General features: G+C 29.1%; 1 long non-coding RNA gene across 2 annotated transcripts; it reads right to left on the bottom strand.

The window, feature by feature from the left end:
- Positions 1–2,207: 2,207 nt before the first annotated feature.
- Positions 2,208–4,331, bottom strand: LOC126727370 (uncharacterized). 2 transcript variants are annotated; one of them, XR_007656229.1, is made up of 4 exons: positions 4,029–4,331; positions 3,799–3,868; positions 3,346–3,600; positions 2,208–2,426 (listed from the first exon to the last, which is right to left on the bottom strand). It is a non-coding gene; the product is annotated as an uncharacterized LOC126727370 (long non-coding RNA). The 2 variants fall into 2 exon arrangements; XR_007656228.1 differs by having other exon boundaries at positions 3,799–4,331.
- Positions 4,332–18,666: the final 14,335 nt, after the last annotated feature.

The following is an 18,666-nucleotide window of genomic DNA, read 5'->3' as shown; positions in this document are numbered from 1 at the left end:
AAACTCTAGTCAACCATAAAATATTTTTCATTAAGATGAGAATTTTCTCTTATGGTTAGGTATGTTTTTTCAATGATATATATCACTAATGAGTGTTTTCTAGGTGGTGTACGCTACAAAAAATGCAGTCTATTGCGACGCTTCAAAACTGTCACTAAAATGAAAATAATGGCACAATACACATAAACATAAACAAAATCAAAATCAAAATCAACATCAACATCAACATAAACATCAGTTAAAATCTAAAGATCACCCTAAAATTCCAATTTTTGGTTGATATATCTTTGATTGTTGAATGAAAATTTTATTTTGAGTTAAAAAGAAGAAGAAGAAGATAGATTAAAACTAATGATGATAATGAGACTTCGTGGCTGTGATTGTGTTTTTAAGCAATACCCATAAGCCTCCATTGAAATGGTATTTCAAATAAATATGAATAATGAAGATTCAATGTGACATAAACATATCTAGCGAAATGCATCAATAATGAAATTGGATAGACATAAAATACATGATAATAGTTATAAGATATTTTAGAGATTTTTTTTTCCAAATTCCATTAAACCGAAATTGGTAATTGTTACTCATTGTGTTGTTACATATAAATAAATATTAAGGGCCACAAGAGAATTTGATGAGAATAGACTAATTGGGAGGGTAGCTACATATGTTTCTGATAGAGTTTTTTTCTAATGGTACATCCATAACAATCGAGGTTTTATGCTTGCAACTAGAAATTCAATAGAGTTTGAACATAGATTTACAAGTTTTGATACGAGGATTGGTAAATTGTAACAGGAATTTGAAAAGGATTATAAAGGCACACAATCTGATTGATTTTAAAACTCTAGTGCATGCATTATGTTAGGTGAATCTATTGGATACATTGCAATAAGTACAGACTTCTCTCTATGGACAAATTTAATGGTGCAAGAAGAACATCTTTCTAACAAAATGTTATGTATATTAGGAAATGGTAACTTTTCAAAAGAATTCCAAAATTATATAAGAACTAGTGTGTAGCTCGTTGCATATGCACTGGTACAATTAAAAACAATCAGAATTATACGATTCAAATTATACATTTTTTTTATAGAAAAAGTTCAAATTATACATGGTATTAGCTTAAAAGTTTTTTAAAAATATAAAATTTTAAAATATGTACTGATTTCTCATTATATATATATATATATGATTTAAAATTTAATTGGATTTAGACTCTTTAGTTTTTGCACTCAATAATTCACTCGCCTCAATAATTAAAAACTTAGATGGACATGTGGTTGAAAATTGGACTCCAATTGAAATCCAATTTAGAATATAATTGGATTTGACTTCTAGATTTTTACACTCAATAATTCACTTGGCACAAAATTAAAAATTAAACGGGACACGTGACGTAAAATTGAGAATCTAATTAAAATTTAATTGGATTTTCTCTGAACTTTGGCTACATATACTTGCATGTAACCCGTGCTTGTGCACGGAATCATTGAATAGTAGTGAAAACAAAATTTGATTGCTATTACTAATGTTAATATTTTTATACTAAGATTGTCCACATTTTATTGTGAAGATTAACAGATACAACCACTAATGAGACATAATCTCACATTTGCAATATTAGATTTTCTTCCAATCTCATAGCATCAATGATATTAGTATGCAATGAATGAATTATTGTTAGCAATCCTAACATCTATAATTTGCTAGCTTGAGTCTAGAACTTTACTATCTCATTAAATGCTGAATATCCATAGTAATGTGTAATATATGAATTAGTATCAATAATATGAGGGCAAACAATATTAATTAATTTTTCCCACAATCTCTCTTTTAAGTTTTATTTTCCCCTTTTTTTCAAAAAAAAAAAAATATATATATATATATATATATATATATATATATATATATATTTTCCCCCATTGTTTGGAGGGAGAGGGGAGAGATGTAATTTAAATAATAAAAAATGTCTCGATCTTTTTATTTGACAAAAATTCTGGAATTTTTTTTTACTCAAATAAAGTTGTGCTTTTTACACTTTAATGCCTTCCCATCTATCAAACTACCCCAGGATCTATTATTCCTAAGCTTTAATGATCTTTAATTTTTCATGTTGTGATAATAATTTTAATGATAGTCGTGATAATCACAATATGTGAATGATATTATAACTCATCAAAACTAATTACCAAATATGGATCTATACAAACTTTAAGAGTATCATCATATTATGTTCAATCACAAATATTTAATAATAAAATCTGTGAATTACCAAATCCAAAAAAAAAAAAAAAAACTTTGAATTACAAAGGGATGCCCATGGGTCTAAAAATGTTACAAATAAGGCAAGCACATCTCCTGTGTAATCAATTGACCTCTTGTTTTTCTAGCATATTATCATCTGAATAGCTCCAAAAAATCTGTATTTGAATATAAATTATTATAGAAAAATTTCTATGAACAAAAAAGGAGAAAACACCTTAAGGTGCAAAATTTAATTACTTTCAAGTAAATTTACTGAACATCTAAAACAAACTCTAGTGCAAACATTTAAACAAAAATTTGATACTGCAATAATTTATAGTGCAAAAGCTCAAAGAAAAAGGGAAAGAAATTCTACAATTGCTTTTAATAAATCCAAATTTTAGTGACAAAGCTAATGACCCAATGAAGCCAAATACCTAATGCTTCCAAAATAAACTCTAATTTATTTTTATAGCATTTATGAAGTAAATCATCGTATGTTGTATTGTTGTTCATCATATGTGGTTCAAACCACCCAAAGGCAACCACCCAAAGCAGATTAGTTGTAAATTAAAGCCTTTCATGCTGGGCTAGTGAAGTTTTTTAAGCCTTGGATTTATAAACAAAATATAGCCTAAATTTCAATAAATGTTGAGTAAGCACTGCATTCTTTTGATCCTTCAATTTCCAATGACAAGCTGTGTTGTTTTTCAAAATTAAAAATGTCAACCTTGTCACGCCAACAATTATGCAAAATCAAGCTCATGCAAGTAAAGAAACTTCAAATTGTTAGCTACCTATGGACAGAGTTAGGACAAGTGGACTTAATGCCAAAAGTGAACTCTAGGACTAATATAAACTACCTATGCAAACTAATATGAACCACCAATGCAAATGAACCAACTGGTGACTTAAGTAAATGAATTAATAAGAAGTCTGAATTTGAAGCATAAATCTAGCAATAATAACTTCAAAACCAACCCAAAAACTCAATCCACAATTTAGTAAATAACAATTGCTGATATGATAATGGGAACCAATCTATACATGCAAATATTAATAGATATATAAGAGATTAGACATATGGTAATATACCTAACACCAACATCACCAACACAAGTAATTGCCATACCAGCAGCTAGCCCTACAAAATCACAAGCAAGACCAAAAGATATATGTGCATAATCATAAAAAATGTACTTTTATTTGGCCTTTGGGTTAAATTATGTACAAATGATAACATCAATAGCGAGGCTGTAAATAGTAAATAACAACACTCCAACCATAACCTGAATAATGACTTTCATCTCCAACTCAAGCCTCATCGCACCCATCAATACCATTCCCAACCTACATACTCACCAAAGATTAAAAAACTAAATTAAAAATTCCAAAATAATAAGAAGCTACTTATTTTTATTTCTCCCCAAATCTTATAATTTTTTGGTACAACCTAAGAATGAGAATCTATAACACAAAATGAGGAAATTAGCAGAGGAGTAAAAAAAAAAAAAAAAAACAGCAACTAAACTAATTTATGAAATTTACAAATGAAAATTTTCTCTGAGCCCAAATATAAATTCTCCATATGAATAATATCCTTTGTTCGTCCGCACACCTACACCAAAATTAGAATTAAGAAGCAATTGATGACAAAAAAGTTGGTTCAAGGATTTCTTCGAATACTTTGAGAGGAATTGAAAAACCCAAAGGAAAAAATTGGCCTGAAAGCAAAAAATTGATGATGGAAAATCCGAGAGAGAGTAAAGAGAAGGTACCTGTGAGGAGATCGTTGAAAACTTGCATTAAACCTATTCGTTATTCTCCTTTTTCTCCGTTTGCTTTACTCCTTCTCAGTTTGTTCCTCCATCTTCACTTTCTCTTAGTGATTGAGTTTGATTGGACTTTAGGGTAGAGGCTCTAGATCTTGGAGTTCCTAAAGCTAAGGTCTTTTAGGGATTATGGGAGCAAAGATGTGGATTATGAATGTAGAGGACATTGATGATTCTTTTTTTGATTGTTCATTGGGTTTTTTTTTTTTTTTTTTTTTTGGAATGAGAGATTCATTGATATGGGACTCTTTGATTTTAACAGTCTATTAACTCAATTGTCATACTATTCATTGATTTTTTTTTTCTTTTATGAAATTAGAGGTTCATTGATTTTGAACTCTTTAATTTTAGTAGTTTATTAACTCAATTGGCATCAAAAAATAAAAATTTAAACGGAACACGTGGCATAAAACATATGGCACAAAATTGAAACTCTAATTTGGAATTCTAATTTGAGTTTTTTTCAGTTTCACCTATTTATATATCTATATATATAACTAGAGCGTGTACTCAGAGGCTCTTCTATTTTTTGGGTAAGGGTTAATTTAGAGCATTTATTATAATTTGATATTACTATATTTTCCAATCAAAAAAAAAAAAAAAAAAACCAAAGGGTGTAATGAAATTAAAAAAAAAACATTTGAAAAAAAAAGGAGGACAAAAGAAACAATTATATCGTGATGAAGTAAAAAAAAAAAGTGAATACGTGGGGTGAGTTTTGTAGATTGGAGGAATTTTAAAAATAACAAAAGAGTAATCATATTTTGTAGGGAGTTAGTGAATAGAAGTAGAAATTTAAATCAACGTAAAAGTAGGAGTTTATTAGAAGGCATTTCAACGTAGAAGTATGAATTTATTATTTTTGTCAATTTACTATTTTAACCCCATTTTTAAGTTTTAGGTAGGGGTATTTTTTAGAGTAAAAAAAGCAATAACTAATTTTCTTTTTCCAATTTACTATTTTAACCCTATTTTTAAGTTGTTGGTTAATTAATTTAGGGGTATTTTTGACAGGAAAAAAAGCAATAACTAACTTTCTGAATCCTCTTAATATATATAGACAGATAATAAGTGAAGCTGAGAGAAACTCAAATTACAATTCCAAATTAGAGTTCCAATTTTGCGCCATGTGTTCTAAATTATTTATTCTTAAAGAGTTTTATTTCTTAATTTTAGAATCAAATGTGAGACTACATCATAAATATTTATCCAAGTGAGTTATTAAGTACAAAAATCAAAAAGTCTAGAATAAATAATTTTTTTTTAAAAAGGTGCTTCACAATAATTTTTTTTAAAAAGAAATATTAACAATTTATATTTTATATCTAATAATATCCTTACAAATTTTTTTAAAGAGTTAACAAAATATAAAAATAATTATCAATAGTATTTAAATTATATAAATATAAAAATTATATTATGCATCTTATTGTATATTTTTTAAGTATATCCATGCATATGCATGGAGTTGCAAGCTAATTATTATATATATAGATATGACTTCCTTCATTTATTGTAGGTTCTTGAAATCTTTTGCATAACTATAAGCTCCATTTAGTCAATGTCGTACATACACAAGATACACAACAATAACAATGTCAATGACAACACTCAAGCTATCACTTCTAAGCTTTAATACCACTGCCAATGATAACAACAATACTCAAGCTATGCTCTTCTTAGCTTCAACACCAACTACAACGGGTCTGTTACGTGAATAATAAGTACCCTACCCTAATCATTGTAGCTCATATCTCTTTTTTTTTTTTTTTTTTTTTTTTTTTTTTTTTTTTTTTTTTTTGAGGAACTTGTAGCGCATATCTTTATTATTAGGATCCACTGTGTCATGTTTATTTGTATAAAAATTACTGTACAGTTTTATCATGTTTTCAAGTTTGGCTTTGGATCAAATACACCTATAGAAGGAGATGTCTAGAGACACTGGAATTCTAGTTATTAAAAAGTTTTAATTTTTCATAAAAAAAAATTAGAACCTAGTTTTTTTCTACTTTGAATCCCTACCCCCAAAAAGTAAAATTATGAGTTCCCGAAAATAAAGTGTAGATATTTTAAATTTAATGAAAACATATAATTTGCCTATTGTTGTTTGGTTGGATCACGATTTAATTTACATATTTTAATTGCTACATTTGAGTTTTGTCTCCGTTTTAATAAAATAATATGGTTAGGGTTTCATCCAAATAAATAGATTTTGCATTTAGTGGACATGTTATTTTCATTTTTGTGATATGCTCTTGTCACAACTTAGTTTCATGAACTTTTCAATTTCCTACATTTTCACCTAAGGTTTGCACAAAAAAGAAATCCTAAACATTATTATGGACATAATTCTAATGATTTTATTTTAGCCCAAAGCTTAGAAGGTCAAATGTAACAATTAAAAATTGGTAAACTAATTAAATTGTAACGGGTCAAAACAATGGGGATAATTATAATTTACTGTAAATTCCAATAATCATGAGGTTAAAGTTACATGAAAATAAAAGCTTTCTCAAAAAATGAGAATAAAATATGCAAGTACATCATAGAGAAAATACAAATGTTGGGATTTAAGTGATAGCTCAATGGTAATTAACAGTATTCTTTCTTGTATCTTATATATAGCACTCAATTTGTTTTAATTAAAGTTAATTATTCAAATTATTCAATATGTATTATCTGATTATTAAGTTTTATAAAATCGAAGGGAAGATATCTTTAAAACTAATAACCATTCAATCAAGAACCTCCCCTGATTTTTACATTTTTTATTTAAAAATCTGTATGCGGGTGTATAATTTAATTAATATTTTCATATTATAATCTAGCCACCCTAATAAAAATTTCTGGATCACCTAAGAGTATCAAAACTTACTTTCCTGCCATTGGTTTACACTTTTTCCTATAGCATTTTTGAAATAATATTTTCTCAAAAGATTGTCTTATTTATGTACATCTTTGTTATATAAAAGTACTCAAATTGGATGATATATTTGTATCGAGTCTTTCTTTGGAAGAGGGAAAACAATTGTGGTGCTAGTTGATATGAGATTAGATTCAAACGCCTGTGACCGACTGACCACCTTTTAAATTAGGTCTTGTTTTAAATTTCAACATAGTAAATGTGGTTTGGCCTTAAAACTTGTGGGCTAGCCTTGGATTGGATGCGTGATATGAATGACTTGGTTTAGGTCCAGTGCATCTGATGCATTGGACCCGATCAGATGGTAACATGTGTCCAAAAGTGAACACATGTTATCATCTCAACAGGTTCAGTACTAATGGATACACATGAAAGCTGTTTGTTTTTTTAAGACTTAATTTTGATTGGTAGTGTATTCTTAATTTAATTTTCAACAGGTAGAGTTGTTGAGACTTCAATTGAAGCATTAATATGACATTTATGACACCACGTAATTGAGAAACTTAAACATATGAGTTTGAATCCAATTATGCTAATTAATTCCTCAATTCCTTACTCTTTCCTCTATGTGGGACTTCCTCTCACTTGTGTATATGTAACCATCTCTCCATCACGAGGGTCAATGTCTATATATGGACCATGGATAAGTCCTATATACTAGTTCCCTTTACCTATGGACTTTATAATTTTTTTCACCACAGGTCATTGGTCATCCTTTGGCTTCTAGCACACCTTCCAAGAACTGTGTCAACCTTGAACGGTCATTCTTGAGAACCCCATATGATTATGTCTGTGAGAACTTTACACTGCGTTATTCTTTGATCTCGCACCATTGGCAACACTACATTGTTATACCCTTTTTCAAGATTAATTATCTATTTGCACTTTACAGGTTTGTCTTATGTGATGCACACTTTTGTGAGCTTCAAGTACATGCATGACATCCTCGCTCTAACTACAAAAGTACATTGATTCTCTTGTTACCGCATTTCTGCTCCAAGTGTGAAAAAGGCCTAAAGAACCTTGCCACATACTACCATTAACTCTGATGCCAGTTGTTAGAGAGGCTTCAATTGAAACCTTAATACGGCATATAGGACTCAAGTTAACCTAATCCAAATAAAGAAACTACTTGATTATCTAATAAGAATCTTGATCTACAAGAGTTGTTGATGTGTTTGGGCTCAATACCTAACCTAGGCAAGCCTGTGGCTAGCAGCCTAGCACTACAACGTAACTCTATCTTGTTTTGTTATTTTGTTATTGTACTAGGTGTAGGTGTAGGTTTCTTTATTGAAGGATGTAACAAATGAATAATCAATGCAACCATTATTTGAAATTCTTCATAATGAATCGAGATTCATTAGCCTTTATTTTCTTTATAATTTGATTGTTATAATAAGTGAGGACGAGACATTTGAACCCTAATTCTCCTAATAAAAAATATTGAATTATACCATTAAACTAGAAGACTCTTGACACGATTAAAGTGGAGGGCATGGGAATTGGGAACATATATTTTGTAATCTCTCTCAACTCCCTAAACTCTTCATTAGATGACCGTAAAAAACTAATGAAAATGTTTTAACTTTCACCAGTGACATTTTGAATCAAAACCCTAGTAAAGCAAAAAAGTTAATGCAATCAAAGGGATCGTAGAAATGAGACATATGGTCCGATGGAATAGAATCCTATTTCAGCATAATATCTTATTGCTTTTACAAATATTTTAGTATATAAATCTAATATTCCAAATAGAGAAAATTAAGAAATTGGTATGAGACACATGTTTTGTGTGGTTGTGAAAGTAGAACCACTTGATGACTCAATCATGTCTATATATGTGGGTGGGTTAGATTGATTGATTTGTTATGCATCTATATGTGGAAAGCATGCTTATTAGGACAATTCCAACTAAAGCATTTGTTTCCATTTCTGTATACACAAAAAGTCTAGAGTAGGTGAATTGGATTCCCATTCAATGGTGATGGTATTCCCCCCACCTTTCTTTTCCTTAACAACCCTCCTATCCCCGATTATCTTCTAGGCCTTCCCCTAAAGCTGTCAATCAAATACATTTGGGCCTACTATGAATTTAAGTCCAGTTGTGCTAGTTTTATTTTTATTTTTTTTTTCTAGGGAAGATTTATTTTCTTTTATATTAACTATAGAACCGTACAGTTTTTATAATAATGGACAAATAAGTTGCTGATAGAGGATTTTTAGTTGTTTTTTTTCGGGAGATAAAATTTTATTCTAACCTAGTCTAATTATATGTGTGTGAAGTGTATATATGTGTGCCTATAATATCTACTTCACTTTACTCCCTATCTTGTTGGGACTTTTGTTTTGTAAACAGGAATATTAATTGTTTTGCCCACGATCCTACTTGTTGGGCTTCTCACTGTAAGTGGGATGGACCCCTAATTATTTATTGGATTGAATATCATTCCCAAGTCGTATAAATTGTGAATGGAAGTGGAAGGAAGGAAGTTTCTGTTTAAATAGGCTTGTTGCACATAGAAAGATTACCAGCCTAAATATATAAAGTAATACAAATACTAACAAATAAAATAACTAAGTGAATTATTGGACTTGTGGTTATGATTTTTGATACGGAAATTACAAATATGTTTAAAGATATTGACTACAAATTGAGGGTCTAAAACATATTCACTTGATTTTCGTTCTCCTTCATCATTTTTAGTCAAGTCCAATACAATTTTTAGTGAGAAATTAATTTGTTTTCCTTTGTCATTTTTAGTCAACTCAAATACACAATCTTGTAAGAAACTCTCTTTGCTCCAAACTTCATAATTGTTATCTCTAGTTCGCAGCTTTGTTATGTCATGTGAGTGAATTGCTTTTAATGTAATAGCAAATCTCTTTTGACATAAATTATCGTTTTAAAGAAAGTGTTCTTAACATGCCAAAAATCTGTATTATTTTTTGGATTATTGATTCTACACACACATTATTGATTTATTTATTTTTGATAGGTATTAGTGAAGTAAGGAGGGGATGTGATTCTAACCAGAAACATAAGGCACCACCAAAAAAAAAAAAAAAAACCATTACTAGTAGGTTATCACTTCAACCCTACACATTACTGATTTCAATATACTATCCCTCAATCATGTGAAGCAGCCTTCAAAGGCAAGCCCAGGCTAGATAGTACATAGAGTCGCACCCATTGAGTTTTTTGTTGGGCCCAAGCCTCCATTGTTGATGTCGTCTAGAATAACAAGGTAATCTAGCCCATCGACTTTTTGGACTTAAGGGAGAGCCCATAATGGCCTAAATAAGTTTTAGCAAAACCCCACGTTGATTTGGGTCAGCGTATAACATCCCTTTCTCTTTTGATGAGTTTTAAAAGGCATTGCCATCTTCTTTGGATTTTATGAGAGTTTTTTTTTTTTGGACAAACAAAGATGTTCAGACTTTTTCGAGTATTTGATTATTTTTTTAGGTGTATACACTTCCAAGTCCCCCATCTCATACGCACCAGGTTATTATAGAGAGAAATCCCTTGGGACTTTTATGAGAATTTTAACTTTGAAAATAAATTAATTTTTAGGAACACTCTAGTTAATTTGTCACTTGCTCATTGTATGTGGAATTTACTAAAAATTTCTAAAGAGAAAACAATCAAGCAGAAAGTATATAAGTAAGAGATAGTCTAGAGACACAAAACATTTAACACTTACTGATGTGGTAAATATTTAGTGGAAGGTGAAAAAATGATATAAGTAATGAGCTGATGTGAGGAATAGTAAAAGCTTGCCAACTCAACTGAAGTGAAAAATGTTATCAAATTTTGTGTATGTAGCATTACTCATATAAGTAGTGATATGATCAATAAGTTTGATTAATTATTCAATACAAAATCGGGAGAGCATGACATGCATATTTGTTTCTTGGGTTCAATATGCACATGTTCATGTGAATGCGACAACAATTTGAAGTATTGGTTCATTTGGTACTATATATATATATATAATATGATCATATCATTTTTGATAGCTTATTTCCTAAATGTGTGACAAAAAGACGAAAACTAGTTTACTTTTTAAAAAGGCAGTTTTGTTAAGTTTTTTTAGGGTTGAGATAAAAAGAAGGGAAAAGTTAATGTATGTCTTTGGATATTGATTTAAGAAATTTTAAAAAAATTTATAGGAAAATAAAAAAGTAATTGATTTTTTTTTTTAATTTTTTATAATTTTCATAAAAGTGGTAAAACTAATTTTCTAAAAGGGAATATTTGCAAATACTCTAAGAGCACTCGTTACAGAATAACGCCAATCATTGTCAAGCAATCAAAGTGCTGAAAGGGGAAAGAAATACCATCCTTCACTAGGATGAATTGTTTTGGCGACCGAGAATCTCGATCTATTTGGCTACTTGCTGGTGTCAAAAACACCAAATTGTTTCACCAACGGGCCAGCCAACGTCGGCATAAGAACCACATCTTGGGTGTTATGGACAAGGATGGAAATTGGCATACCTCTAAGGATCATATAGCCCAAGTTGCAGAGCAATAATTTCAGGATCTTTTCACTTCAGCAAAACTAATTGACTTAGGGAGTGCGCTAGATTCGGTGGATAGGCTGATCACTCCAAACATGATCAATTTTCTACTCTAGCGGTGTGCTCCAAAAGAGGTTAGACGACCTTATTTCAAATGCACCCCTCAAAATCTCTTGAACCTAATGGTATGTCTCATTTTTTCTTTCAAAAATATTGGAGTATTGTTGGTCCTGATGTGACATTGGTCATACTTTTAGTATTAAATTCGAGGCATATATTGCATAAAATGAATTACACTCATATTGTGTTAATTCCAAAGAAAAATGATCCAAAGCAGATGTTGGACTATAGACCTATTAGTTTGGGGAATTTAGTACCTAGAGTTCTTTCAAAAGTCATTGCAAATAGGTTGAAGCATATTTTGCCTAATGTTATCTCTGATGCTCAAAGTGCCTTTGTCTCTGATCGGTTTATTACTGATAATACAATAGTAGTTTATGAATTATTACACAGGATGAGAAATAAACGAAGGGGCAAGGTGAGACAAATGGCAGTAAAATTGGCATTAGTAAAGCATATGATTGGGTGGAGTGGAAATTTTCGCAAAATATTATGCTCAAGCTTGGTTTGGACCGGAGATGGGTTCAATTAGCAATAGAGACAATCGATATAGCTACTTACTCAGTCCTTATTAATGGAGAACTTAAAGGTTTTGTTACTCTTTCATGAGCAAGGTAACCCACTCTCTCCATATCTCTTCCTATTATGTGCTGAAAGGTTATCAGCTTTATTGAGAAAAGCTATGGCGAATCACTTGCTCAAAGTTATCATGTTTAGCCAAAATGGGGTGTGTATTTCTCATCTCTTGTTGGCAAATGATAGCCTCTTATTCTGTCAAGCAACTGTGGAGAAATGTCAAAGATTACTAGATCTATTGTAAAAATATGAAGCAGCATCAGGACAAGCAATTAATAAGCAAAAAAAATCTTTGTTTTATAGTAAGAACACAAGACCAGAGGTGAGGAATGATATTCAACCTAATTTTGCAAATAATTAGGTTCACTCTTGAACCCTTAGCACCCACCAAAAACTTGACACATAAGACACTGTCACCAATTTGTGATTTTGTCCCCTTGTTGAGATGGATGTATTGGGGGTTCAGTTGGACCTAACCTTGTTCTCTTCATTTCTTGCAACTTGTGGTCGCTTGTGCATGTACTAACTTTCAATTCTGTATTTAGACACACAAACATGTATAAGGCTACAACCAGCCCTATATGCCCATAAAGGCCTCATCTAAGTTAATACTCTTTTCTAGAGAACTTAGATAGGAACAATACTCAAAGTGACACGCGTCCAAAACCCAGTGAACTATGTGAATTCTGTGGCTTTGCTTATAGTTTTGAATAACCCCTCCACTAACCACAACTCAACACACGAGCGAGTTGTGGCATTTGTTGTGCCACTTTATGTGGCACAAGACTTATCTTATAGTTTTAGGCTTGTAGGCTATAGGTTTTCTCACTTCTTAAGGGTAGGTAGGATACACTAAGAGGTGTATGTGATAGACAGATGGCAGTGTATAATGTTAACCAGAAATTGAACATGACCAAGAGGGGTTGGTGTATTAAATATCCCTCTATCACATAGGTAGTGGACCCATCTAATTTCATTAAGGAGTGCGTGTGCACGTATTTCTAAGTAGGAAAATCACTATCTCTATGTATAAAAAGAGCCAATTGGCTCATGAATAGTGTTTTTGGTTTAGTGAGCATTTTTTTTCTTTCAAGTTCACTAATTTGGTTTGAGCTTGTTTTTGTTTTATTTATTTATTTATTTTAAAGATCTTTATATGTTTACTTTGTACTTGTAATGTAAGTTTACATTGTATACACACAAAAAGTGTCAAATATTATATACATTTGCAAAATCTATATATAAAAAGAGCCAATAGGCTCATGAACAATGTTTTTGGTTTAGTGAGCATTCCTTTTTTTTTTTCTTCATGTTCACCAATTTGGTTTGAGCTTGTTTTTGTTTTTTGTTTTTTGTTTTCTTAAGATCTTTATATGTTTACTTTGTACTTATAATGTAAGCTTACATTGTATACACACAAAAAGTGGCAAATATTATATACATTTGCAAAATATATATGTATATATATATTGTACATATTTTGCAAATTTGTACAACATTTGCCAATTTTTATGTGTTTACAATATAAATTTATACTATAAGTACAATGTATATTTTTGGATATTAAAAGAGTGAATGGAAAAAGTTACAATAACTTCGCTACAGTAGTTTTGGTTTGTTCAATTTTCACTGTTTCGCTGGCCTTTTTTTTATTTTTTTTTATGAATGTGTAAAGCTGCAGTAGATTCGCTATATTATTTTTGGTTTGTCCAATTCGCATTATTTCACATTTCGCTACAATAGTTTTGGTTTGTTCAATTTTCACTGTTTCGTTGGCCTTTTTTTTTTTTTTTGTTGTGAATGTGTAAAGCTGCAGTAGATTTGCTATATTATTTTTGGTTTGTCCAATTTGTACTATTTCACATCATAATAAGATATTAACACAACAAATTGGCACAATATTTTATCAATTGTTGAGGTGTTATTCATTATAGGTCAAAATAAAATAATAAAATATCATATTAGAACCAACCACAACTAAAAATAAAAGTATTGTGAAAAAAGAAGTGCTACATCTATAATATTTTTCACAACACTTTCATAACAAATCATAGGTGGTAAATTGTTATTAGTTCTAATTTAAACTTTCCAATGAAGCTACGTTTTTTCCCACCAAAAACAACCTGTAGCAATCTACTATTTATGATTTATTGTGAAATGTCATGGACATAGCATTTTTTGTGTGAAAGTGTTAAGACATCTTGTTGTCGTCACAATATTTTTGAAACTACTGAGATGTTGTGTCATTCTGTTGTGTTTTTAAAAAATTCTTGTTGGTTTAATCAGTTTTGTTGAGCCAAAATTTACTATTTCACATACAATTTTCTTGAGTTGACTTTTTGTATTTTTTTCATTGCATGCCATTTTAAGTAAAAATACATAGTTTTACACATTAAAAAAAAAAAAAAATTTAGGAAAAAAAACACTTTTCATCCTTTATGTTTGGGGTAGTTTACAATTCATCCTTAAACTTTAAAATCAAGCAATCTTTCCCTTAATATTTTGGAAAAGAGCAAATATGTCATATTGTTATTCTCTAAGTTAAACTCTAATGAAAGCTCATGATTCTTAAAATATTTTATTGTGTAGTATCTAAATTACTCTCGCTAAATTTTAACATTCCAAAAATTTTCTTCATGTATTTTGAGTTTTAGACGGTAGAAATTCTTGAAAAGTTAGAATGATGATATAAGGTGTTTTATTTATTATCTAAAAAATACTGATTTTCTAGGTTTAAATTTTCAAAACTTATAATTTATCTAATGAAAAATTTGATGACATGCATTTTGTTATCTTTTTTATTTTTAACTTTCTTAGCAAAACTTAGTTGTTTATTGTTGAAAAATGATGATATTCATTATCATTGTTAGAAGTTTTTAGTGAGTAGATACATTACCTTTAGCAAGTAGGTACTAAAAAACTATTATAGTAAAATAGATATTTATATGTTAAATAGTTACCCTAACTTTGTGGTTGATCAAAATTCTTATACAAATGAGATTAAATCTTTATGACGTAATTATCAAAATTCTTAAAATTAATTTCTCTTTTGATTAATGTAAATCTCTAAAATCAAATGATTTATATATTTACTTTGTGATACAAATAAAATATAAAATTGACCTTAATAACTACTTTTTTTCCACAACAAGCACGTGCCTTGCATGTGCTGCCCTAACTAGTATATATAAAAAGCATCAAAGTGCAAAGCAATAGTAGCAAAGCTACAGTAGTTTTGGTTTATTCAATCCACTATTTTATTGGCTTTTTTTTTTTTTTTTTTTTGGTTGTGTGTGTGTGTGTGTGTGTGGAAAATATTGTTTGAACACGCTTTTTATTTTTTTAACTACATATGAGCTCTTACCCTAAAAATATAAAATATTATCACAACAAATTGTCACAATTGTTGAGGTGTTAATTTCTTATAAGCTAAAATTATATATATATATATATATATATATATATATATATCATACTGGAACCAGCCACAACTAAAAATAAAGGTATTGTGAAAAAAAAGTGTGACATCCACAACATTTTTCACAACACTTTCATAACAAATCATAAGTGATAAATTGTTATTGGTTCTAATTTAAACTTACCAATGAAATTACTTTTTTGTCTACCAATAACAACCCGTAACAACTTACTACTTTATAATTTGTTGTGAAATTGTTTGAGTATAGCATTTCTCTTGTGTGAAAATATTAAGACATTGTGTTGTCGTCGTAATATTTTCACCTACTAAATTGTCAATTCTTTATGAGTCAAAATAATATATAACAAAACTATAAAGGTATTATGAATATGTTATACCATTATGTTGTGTTTCAAGATTTTTTTTTTTTTTTTTTTTGGTTGAGTCAATTTTGTTGAGCCAAAATTGACTATTTCATATATAGTTTTCTTGGGTTGACTTTTTGTATTTTTTATTGTATTTTTATCTTTACGCACCATTTTAAGTAAAAATACATAGTTTTACACACACAAAAAAATAAAAATAAAAATAAAAATAAAAAGTTAGGATAAAAACACTTTTCATCCATTATGTTTGGGGTAGTTCACAATACTTCCTTAAACTTTGAAACCAAACAATTTTCCCCTTAACATTTTGGAAAAGAGCAAATATGTTATATTGTTATTATCTTAGTTAAACTCTAATGACAGCTTGTGATTCTTAAAGTATTACATTGTGTAATGTCTAAAATACTCCCACTAAATTTTAACATTCCAATTTTTTTCCACGTATTTTGAGTTTTAATTAGATGGTAGTAATGCTTAAAAAGTTGTAATGGTGATATAAGGAGTTTTATTTATTACCTAAAGAACATTGATTTTCTAGATTTAAATCTTCAAAACTTATAATTTATCTAATGGAAAATTCGATGACAGATACCTTTTGTTATCCCTTTTTTTTTCTTGCCTAAAATGGGTGTTCATTAAAAACTAAGTAGGCTAAATATTGCACCTAGACTCATGTAGAATGATAAAGAAGAAAGTATGAATGAAAATTTTTTCACTATGTATGGTTGAAGGTATTTGATAAAAAACTTCAATTGTATCATATGACATCATTCATTACGAAAATTTAAATATCGTGACAATATCTTAGCAAAACTCAATTGCTTATTGTTGGAAGATAATGATATTCATTATCATTCTTAAAAGTTTTTAGTGAGTAGATATTGCTTTTAGCAAATAAGTACTAAGAAACTATTATAGTAAAATAGATTTTCATATATTAAATAACTACCATAACTTTGTGTGTGATTGGCTATTAAAATTCTTATATGAATAAGATTAATTTTATATGACATATTTTTTATGTAAGTAGTTTCAAACTTCTTCAAATAGATATTTTATTTTAATTTTCTCACTTAAGAGATAGCACGTGCCTTGCATGTGCCACCCTACCTAGTTTATCAATGAAAATACTACTCTAAGTCTCTAAACATGTGGTTAGAACTTCCCTTGAGGAAAAAAAAAAAAAAAATAAACACATGGGGATATTCAAGTAGAAGTCATATATTATTTATTTATTTTTGGGTAAGGTCTCCAAAACTCCTTACAATAGCTTGACTATTTTTTCGAGTGCATAACTATTGGGAGAAATTCTTTTGGGTGATCCTACAGTATTAGAAGCAAGATAGTCAAAGGTGGAGCTACCTCAAAATCTATATTTGCATACTATATAAAAATGAAAGCGTAGTATTTAATATTGTGATGCTCTAATTGAGGCACCTTATCCGTTACATTACTGAACAATAAAATTATGAATAGATTGACTTTACTCATTCATCTTGGATGCGATATTAACTATACCTAAAACTTTGCCTTTATATATCTATTTACTTTAATTTAAATGTTTATAACTAAACATTGAAATTAATGAAGAATAAAAAAAGAAATCAATCTTTACATATTCATCTACTTTGATTTATATATTTATTACTTAACAATGAAATTAGTGAAAATATTATCTATAAAAAGACATTCACAAAATCTTGTGTAATCTTTGATGGTAGAAATGACAGTATTTACACTTTTGTTTTTTCAAAAGTTTCCTCTATCTATTTGTCTTTTTTTTTTTTTTTTCCTTTCAACTTGTACTCTAAGTTTTTTATTTTTATTTTTATTTAAAGTAAAAAGAGCCACAATTATTATGTATAAGGCTACAACCAACACTTCTACTTGGGATCCACCATCTTGTGTGGCTCAAAACCTTATTAAAACTTTTGAATTTAATTATGAATTCTTGCAATTTTTGCGTGCAACATAAATTATATTTTCTGCTTTTGTTTTTCTATTGTTTACAGATGATGTGTTCTCAATGAGAAAAATAAGAAGGAACCTGAAATATACAAAAATATTTTTTCCCATTTCTTGCTTCTCATCTTTAATTCCTACTTTGGTCTTAATGTGACATAAGAGGTGTTGAAGTAAATCATTTTGCATTTTTGTTTTAAACCGTACTTTTGTTGAGTTTTATTAATTTTTAAGATATGTTTTCACTGTTTTGGATTGTAGAATGAAAAAAAAAAGTTTGAGAAAATTATTTTAAAACTAAAAGAATAATTTTCAATTTCTAATATTCTTTTTATTGGTGCACAAAATGTTATAAATAATTGTATTTAAGAAATGAATATTTTCCCTAACTTACCATTTTCATTCTTGAAAAACAATTATTTTTTTAAATTTGGTGCAACAAGATTTGTTTTAATATTAATACACACACACATATAATCTCTATATCATTTATATATATAACTTTCGTGCACATTACACATGTTAGTGACTAATTACTATTAATAACAATACACATAAACATCAACAAAAAAACAACAAACATAAACATAAACAATAAAATTAATAATCATGATAATCATGATGATGATACTTCTTGATTGTGAATTTTGTTTTCAAACAATACCTTAAACC

Source organism: Quercus robur, chromosome 5 (genome assembly GCF_932294415.1).
Source record: "Quercus robur chromosome 5, dhQueRobu3.1, whole genome shotgun sequence".
NCBI lineage: Eukaryota > Viridiplantae > Streptophyta > Magnoliopsida > Fagales > Fagaceae > Quercus > Quercus robur.
The sequence above is the reverse complement of the archived record's forward strand: the minus strand, read 5'-3'. Positions and strand labels throughout refer to the sequence as shown.